Here is an 8,303-nt window from a genome sequence, read left to right as displayed (position 1 = left end):
CCGCCGGCCAACCGCTGGGCGGGAAAGTCGGCGGCCGCACCCCTAGGGGCGGGGCCTGAGGGCGAGGCCGTGCGGCTGCTGCCATTCTATTGGGCAGAAGCCGGGCCCACGGCCCCGCCGGAGGCGCTGATTGGCCTGCCGGGGCGGGGGCGGGGGGAGGCAGGGGCGGTGCGCCCGGGCAGGTTTGGCGCGCTGCGGCTGTGGGCGGGCTGCGTGGGCCAATCCCGTGGCGCCGCAGCGGAGTTGGCGCGCCCGGCGGCTTAAAGGGGTCGCCTGGCGTTGGGACAGCGGGTCGTGCCTTCCCTTCTCTGGGGCGGGGGAAACTCTTTCCTTTCGCCTGCTGGAGCTCTGCCCTCAGCGGCGGACAGAGCTGGGAGCGATCTTACAGGCTGGGAGGGTACCCCAGTGAGCTGCCCCCGCGGGGATCGCAGGGCGGGCGGGGTCGGGCCGGCGCGGCCGTTATGGCGCTGGCGGGGCCGCCCGGGGAGACGCCCCGTCTAGCAACGGTGCCCGTGGCAATAGGGCACTCGTAGCTATACAGCTACGTGCGCCGGTCCCGGGGCTGTGAGAAGTGTGCAGAAGACGTTGTCATGACACTCGACTCGGGAATTTTAGGAGGTTCTTAAGGCAGGTGTTATTTTAAGAGGATGGTGCCAGACTTTATTCAGTGGTTCCCAGCGACAGGACGAGGAGCAGTGGCTCTAAACTGAGACATAAGAAGCTTCACTTCAACATGAGTGTCAGCTTCTTTACGTTGAGCGCGGTAGAGAACTAAAACATAAGAAGTTTCCCTTCAGCACGAGCCTGTTCCAGTCTGAGAACATAGCTTACACTTATTACATTAGTAGCTAAATTTTGAGGCCAGTATCAGGAGCACAGAGATGCCACGGAGCTCCAAAAATTGTGAGGTTTTTTCCCCCAGATCTATTTTGTTCGCAGTTTGTATGCTGCTGACTGCTGCCTTGTAAGAGTGTTGGCAAACTTCATGACTGACAGGAACAGGAAAGTGCAGGGAAGAGCAGGTTTGCAGTGTATGACTACTAAGTAATGCCCTTTTGGATAATGGGAAAAGCCTACCAATTCTTCCAACACAGAGGCTGTAACATAGGGCTTCAGCATTCCTTATCCATCCTGAGATCAGCAGCCCTTTCATTCTGAATTATAGTTGAGTTTGCTTCAGCTGCTCTTTTAAACTAACTGAAAATCCTCAAATGTTTGCTTAGGCAAATTCTTGTCCATTGCTATGCTATCCCAGCTTCTCAAAGTCAGTGTAACATGTCAAAGTCCTACCATTACTATGCCAGGTTAGGCCTTCCTTACCAGTCCAGAAAGAAAATGCTGCAGCTTGTAACATTTGTTTCCAAAATGAGCAAATAGGTTTCCACATGCTTGGATCTGACCCCCTTAAAACCTTTGGCCCTGAAAATAGCACATGGTAAATATTTCTGGTAATGTAATGATGTTGTAGAGGAATAGTAATACAAAAAATATGTTAAAATCTACTTTAAAATTAAAAAAAAAAAAAGGAAAAGAATATTCATGTTAAAATAATTGCACCCCAAACCAAGCTGCAAATATTCTTCATAACTTTCCAAAACTACATGCATAATGCTTCAGGTAGTACATGTAGCTGCTAAAGAACTCCAGTGATGGATGGAATTAACATTGTGACCTGGTGTACAGCACTGTAGATACTGGGAATGGTGCAGTGCATTGTGAGCAACAGAGTATCTCCATATTTAACCTATGCTGCCCCAATGTACACGTTATGTTTTGTGATGGATTTCAAGGGCCTGACAGCAGATTAACTTTTATATGTGGGTCTTGTAAATTTTTCTAATGCCAACTAATAGAATTTTGTTAATAGAGGCAACGCAAGTGAAGGGAGAAGTTAGTTGATGCCACATCTGATATTTTAACTGTTCTGAACAATGGTGTTTTATGTTGTAATAGCCATAACCAAAGAGAACTGAACTTTTTCTCCAGATCCTGCCACTGGAAGAGAAAATGGGCATATAGAATGTACCTGGCCTAGAGGGCTTAAAACACACTGCTTTTCAGTACACAGTCATAGGTATTATGATGTGTTATTAAAATAGTTCATGTTACATGTAAAACCTGTTCTAAAGTAATCATCTGAACTGAAGTGTCTTAGCAATATTAAATATTTCCTTTTCATAGTATTTTGATGCTACGCTACTAGCTTAATGTGTGTTTTGGTTTGACTGTGGCTAGATTCCAAAGTCTCTATAACTTCTCTCTGCAGCTGGACAAAGAAATTTTAACAAAAGGTTAATGGGCTGAGATAAGGACTGTGAGAGATCACTCACCAAATACCATCATGGGCAAAACAGGCTCAACTTAGAGATATGAAGTGAATTTATTATCTGACAAAATCAGAGCAGGGTAATGAGAAGTAAAATAACCCTTAAAAACAGCTTCCTGCCACCCGTCCTTCCTTCCAGCTCTGCTCCTACCACAGCAGCACAGGGAGACAGGGAATGGGGGTTATGGCCCGTTCATCACCTGGGGCTTCTCCCACTGCTCAGGAAGAGGAGTCATTCCCCTGCTGCACCATGGGGTCCATCCCATGGGAGACAGTTCTCCATGAACTTCTCCAACATGGGTCCATCTCATGAGCAGCAGCTCTCTCTCAGTGACCTGCTGCAATGAGAGTCCCTCCCATGGACACACAGTCCTCCCAAAACTGCTGCAGCCTGGGTCACTCTTCTACAGGGTACAAGTCCTTCAAGGACAAGCTGCTCCATCATGGGGCCTCCCTTGGATTCACAGACTCCTTTGCGCATCCACCTGCTCCGTTGTATTGCACTAAATAGTTTATTTAGTTGTTGTTTTGGACTGGGTGATGGGAAATATTTACTGAATATGTTAGGTCATGTGGATGGGTTTTTCCCCTCCCCCATCACATGGTCTCTCCCTCACACACCCCCCCTGTTATACACACCTGGTGGTCTGTCCCATGGGTACCCCTCCCCTCGCCCCTCCCCACTGGTATCCCATTGGCTGCGGTCCTCTTTCCCCGCCCCCATTCCTCGGGTATAAAACTCCACTGCAGGAGTTCGTTCTTATGGACTCTTTTCTACTTGGGTGGTTGCTGTAACCAGCGGTGTCCTGTCCCAAGCCAATAAACAGGATACTCGTCCCCACGTGGAGAAGAGCGCTTCTCAGCTTTTATTTCTGTCTATGCAAGTCCGTGTGGGCCAGAGTCTGGGCTAGCTGGGTCGGACTAATACAACAGCCCAGAGAGCCAAGGATTATTGCACTGCTCCAGTGTGAGTCTCCTCCACCAGCTGCAGGTGGATCTCTGTATCCCCATGGACCTCCATGGGCTGCAGGGCACAGCTGCCTCGCCATGGTTTGCACCAGGGGCTGCAGCAGAACCTCAGCTCTGGTGCCTGGAGCACCTCCCCCTCCTCTTCCTCCTCTTCCTCCTTCTCCACTGACCCTGGTGTCTGCAGAGTTGTTCCTCTCGTGTGTTCTCACCCTACTCTTCTCTGGCCACAATTATGTCTGCATAATAACTTTTTTTCCTTTCATCTTAAATCTGTTATCACAGCAGTGTTATCACCATTTCTGACTGGCCCAGCCTAGGCCAGTGACACATCTGTATTGGAGCCACCAGGGATTGGCTCTGCTGGACATGGAGGAAACTTCCAGCAGCTTCTCACAGAAACCAGTCCTGTAACCCTCCGCTCTCGAAAGCTTGCCCTTGCAAACCCAATTCAATGCATTAAAGCATTAATATTTCAGTGTAGAAACAAGAAAATGTTCTCTATGTGAGTTAAAGGACGAAAATAATGAAACATGATACAGTCAGATCAAATCCTGCTTATTACAACAAAGCACACCTTTTATCACACATGACATAAGACTGGAATTGTAAAAGGATACGGAGTAAGGATTCAAGAGAAAGCCGGAAAATCTAGCTTGTTAGACTCAAGATGGAAATGACAATTATGGAGTTTGAGGATAGTAAACTTTCAGAGATAAAAACAACTAACTCTGAAACAGAACAAAACATGACAAATAAAGATGAAAAGATGTATTCTACCTCTTTAAAGCATGTACTTTATATTATGGACTTTAGGCAGATAATAGCAAACGATCACACTGCATGTAACTTTATTGTTATTATGTTATAATATAGATTTATGTAAAACCTTAGCAATGGTAATAATATCTTTTATCCAAGTCTTTGTTATTATATTTTTAAAGTTTCCAGATTTCCTGTCTGAGCATTCAGATTCCACTCTAGGAATCACATTCCCAATCCGTGAGACTTTCACTGCTGGGACTGAGACCCCTTTGCAGTGGGTGGCTCCAGTCACCTTACAGGTGCCCCATTTGAATCCCTACACTCACCATACTCACACTGCCAGACAAGCTTCCTTTGCCATCTTGACCCCACGTTTCCCATAGCAGTGTCCCAGATGCTGGGTTCCTGGAAGTATTTTGATCCTGATGTGGCAACTCAGTAGCAGCATGTGCTGTTTCTAAGGAATTCCTGGGCTTTTACACCCTTACAATCTGTGCGCCCACCCTTCATGCCCCTTGCACTTGCCTCTTGGTCCAATGGTGATATTTTGGCTGAGGTCCTCTCCTTGTTCACTGGGTCCTGCAGAGTCTCTACGTGACTGGCCACCCCCACCCCCACCAGCTAGCACCAGGGTCCCTGTGCCCTTTGTTAGCAGAAGGTCAGTGCCTGTTCCTGGCCCATTTGATGGGGCTCTAACCATTTGCTGCCAGCCAGGGCACAACGTCCAGCTTGTGCACAAAGCTCTCAGCATTAGGGTACTCCTCTATAAGCATGTCCATCTTCAGTGATGGAGCTCTCTTTTTGGCTTAAGACTTCATGTAGTCAATTTTGCTTAGTAGAATTGTGTTGCTGGAAAATGTATGAAATAGCTAGATCCTCTAAGTGACACAGTGTTACCCTCTCTACCTGTTACCCTCTCTACCCTGCCCCAGAACAGCACCTTGAGCCATGTGATGTGTTCAGGATGTGTCTCCCTCAGGCAGGAGAGATGTGGGCATAGAAAATGAAATGTCCAGGGATGAGAAAGTGTCTGTATGAAAGGTCAAGGACAGGATGACCCTTGCTGCTGATTAGATACTTAGCTGCAAACATCAGAGAATCACCAGTCAGCATTCTCAATTCTATCTTTTGTAATTAGGCACTTTTGCACCTTAAAAAAAAAAAAAAGAAGAAAAAAATAAGCAAGGGCTGTTTTGGTAAAGATGCCGTATTCCATATTGGCATCTACCTGCTAGGCAACCTTGCGTAGGGTGCTGTTCTGTGCATGTGAAAAATCCACTTGTGGAGAGAATGTGGATGGGACAGCCACTTAGGCAGGCAGCCCTCATCTTCACTTAACAAGAGTTACCTGTTGTCAGAAAGATTAGGCACCTGTGCCTTGTATTACAACTAGGAGATTCAGGCTTTGCATGCAAATATGTAATCATGCCAAAGCCATTGCTATTACTTTTTGGTATAAAATTCCAGACAGAGCATTTGGTTAAAATGTAAAATTCAAGTTTTCCTTGTCTGTCTCCATTGTTTGTGTAAGTATGTATCTCGATAATCACACACTGATTGCACATAGTGAAAAGCTGTGAAAGGAATGAGAGGGAGGTGTTTTTACCAGCAAACTGTGGGCCTGCTGGTAGATAGAGCCAGATACTGATAGGAGAAAGAAGCAATGGTAGGAACCATAAATTCCAGAGGAATTCCACTATTTGACACAGACTGTTACTCACTCAAGGCTGCGCGAAATTCCTGGAGTTAGAAAGAAATAACAAGAGACACAAAGAAAAGGGAAGGGGGGGAGGATGCACATTGGAAGAGGGTCTGTATTAGGCGATTTGGGAAGTCTGTACCTCTCAAGTACCTAAAACAATGGGAAAAGAGAGAAGGAAATGGGGCTGAGAAATTAGGATAAAAAGGAGGATGCATCCCCCAGCAATTTGAGAGATCCTGTGGGAAATTGCCCCATGACCTCTCCTTTTATTCATGAATAAAGCTATGGGACTCCGCTCCACTCCACTCCACTCTTTTTATGGGACTCCATTCTGTCTCTTTTTTGGACATAAAAACCTCTGGTATTTTGGATTAATTTTCCTGACAGCTGCAAGCAAAAAAGAGATTGCAAATTAATTTCATTTGTCATGCAAGACTTTTAATCAGTTTGGAGGTTGGAATCTCTTACAGAAATTTTGTTTTGATTGACAGCGCAGAGCATCAGAAAACTAAGGATTTTTCTAAATCTTTGCATTAATTTTAGGAAACAGAATTGTACAGATAAAGATAAGATATATTTATAGCCAACACTGGTTTTGGCTGTCATTGTGGAATCTCTCTGAGCAGTTAGATTTTTTTTTCTTTTTCACGAAAAAAAAAGCAAATCCCATGGAACACCAAATCTCTAATCTTACTGCTGAAATATATCTGAATTCCTCATATTCATCCCTCTCCAAAGATACTGTGACCTTCAAAGTACCTATTAAAGCTGTAAGGACATTACAGTCAGTGATGGCACTGACCAATGATAGTCGTCTGTCATCTTTCATACACAGCATAACCTTGATTCAAACTTATAGAATATTTAAATAAAAATATTTCTAAAATTTCTAAAAGAATTTTTGGATACAATGTGTGCTGAGTAAATCTAGTGTAGATGCTGCAATTGATACCAAAAGGCTCCAAAAAGATCTGCAAATATTTGGCGAGATTTTTGATATGCTGTAGTAATGTGATGTTGTTAATGTCTTTCTCCAGATTAGTACAGGACAATGTACCTTTCCAGTTTCTTCTTCACACTGAAAACACATGAGGTTTCATCTTTCTACAAAATAAACCAACAATTCAGAGGAAAGGACAGTTGATCTAAGTGAACATTTCTTATAAAGTATTTTTTTCATATATAAAATTTATATATTATATCATATATATATTTTTCATATTATAAAATATATATATTATATCATAAATTGAAAATTTCATCATGAATTTTTGTTAATTATGGCTAGCTACATTTTACAACATAAGAACTGTGCAGAAATAATGATATTTTTCTTTTGTTGACTTATATTTTTCTGCTTTTAATTTGAAGTATAGAGCCTGAGAGATTTGACTCAACAACCAGGATTTTGTAAAGCTGTTTTGCAAGCAGATAATTGCCTGAAGTTTCTGTCATTAATTCCATGCAAAACAGTACTTGTTCTCTTAAATGAAATTGAAACTTGAAAGGGCACTAAGTCCAATTAAATTAGTTTTTTAATTCTGCATGCCCTAAGCATGTAAAAGTGGGTCTAGATGATAGCCAGGAGAGATGCAATGACTACGTTCAAGGCTTGGAATAATCTGTAGACGATAAACTTCATTTTGCTTTATAGTGGTGTCTACAGACTTATCAGAATCCCAAAATTAAGATAGAAAAGGGCTGTCTTTGATCCTGCCTTTTGAAACACAGCATGATTTCTGATACTGTTTCAAGTTACTGAAATAAGGATAAAATTAATTTCAAAAGCAGGTGGTATATGCAGTGAAGTTATCATGACAGAGGAAGCGTTAGTTTCATGGAATAAAGACAGCCTCATCACAGAAATCAAGACTGCAATCACCATTCTTTGGGCAACTGTGGATGAAGGGCTAAGATTTTGTTGTTACTGTGGCTGATGAAAGAGGCACTGATATTTTGCCCGCCCAGGTGCCCGTCCCCTGCGGAAAAAAGCCTTGATGAGTTTCCTGGCATGTCACTGTTGGTCATATTTGTTGAGACAGCAAAAGTACTCGCAGCTGGGTGCAGCTAAGGCCTCTACAGGCGTGCTGCACCAAAATCTGTCACCGTGGCGGCCGGGGAGCCCCGTCCGGGCTTTGGCTGCCCGGAGCCGCTCTCCGAGCCGCGCTGCGAGCGCCGCGCTGCGAGCGGGTGGCGGTGCCGCGGCGGAGCTCGCTGCCCCGCTCGGACACCCCGCGCCAACACCACGCTACCTTATCCAAGAGTGCCGGCAGCAGAGCTACCCTGGGGAACGCCCAGTGTAAGGGGGCGCCTCTTTCCTTGGCGTTGCGGAAAATGCGTGTTTTATGATTGGCTTTTCGCAAATATCGAAATGGATATTATATGTGTTGTGTTAGAAAGTTACGCTGTATTAATTCTCTTAAGTAGTGTGCTAAATATAGTTTTAGGTTATAACAAAATGTTGAAATAGAAACTATGCTAAGTAAGATACTTCTTTTAAAGAAAGGACTCTCAGCGAAATAGCAGCCGCAGGACACCTAAATC

This window comes from Agelaius tricolor, unplaced genomic scaffold, assembly GCF_023055355.1.
Source record: "Agelaius tricolor isolate 1412-34295 unplaced genomic scaffold, bAgeTri1.0.p SCAF_4, whole genome shotgun sequence".
NCBI lineage: Eukaryota > Metazoa > Chordata > Aves > Passeriformes > Icteridae > Agelaius > Agelaius tricolor.
The sequence above is the reverse complement of the archived record's forward strand: the minus strand, read 5'-3'. Positions refer to the sequence as shown.